Source organism: Miscanthus floridulus, chromosome 16, assembly GCF_019320115.1.
Source record: "Miscanthus floridulus cultivar M001 chromosome 16, ASM1932011v1, whole genome shotgun sequence".
NCBI lineage: Eukaryota > Viridiplantae > Streptophyta > Magnoliopsida > Poales > Poaceae > Miscanthus > Miscanthus floridulus.
This window is the reverse complement of record NC_089595.1, coordinates 46,731,657-46,732,202: the sequence shown is the minus strand read 5'-3', so window position 1 is coordinate 46,732,202 and position 546 is coordinate 46,731,657.

Genomic DNA, 546 nt, shown 5'->3' with positions numbered 1-546 from the left:
TAGAGTACCTTATGCTGGCGTTTAGTCCAGATGGCGTCAGACCCACCAAAGATCATGATACACTCTTCGGGTTCGGGGAAGCTGTCTCCATCTTTGCCTACCGTGCCTCCCCTCTTGGCTGCCGGCTCCTTGTCGTCTCCCTCCTTTGGCCCATCGGCCCATCGGAGGAAACGTTTGAGGAGCTCACACTCCTTGTAGAGGTGTTTGATGGGGTAGGCATGGTTGAGGCATGGGCCATCCATGAGCTTGTTGAAGTGGTCAGGCAGTCCCTGTTGGGGCTACTTGGCCGCGCGATCGGCCACAGCAACCAGCGCGGGGCTATCCGACCGGCGTCGATCTTTTTTGTTTTTCTTGCCCCTCTACGTAGAGGGGCCTTCGTCTGGGTCCGTGCGCTTGGCTTTGAGCTTGTCCCGGCCTCCACCAAAGACCGCTCCGACCGCCTCCTCGCCAGAGGCATGGTTGGTGGCGATGTCGAGCAAGTCACGGGTGGTACGGGGTTTCAAGCAGCCAAGCTTGTGGATCAGGGACTCGCAGTTCGTCTCAGAG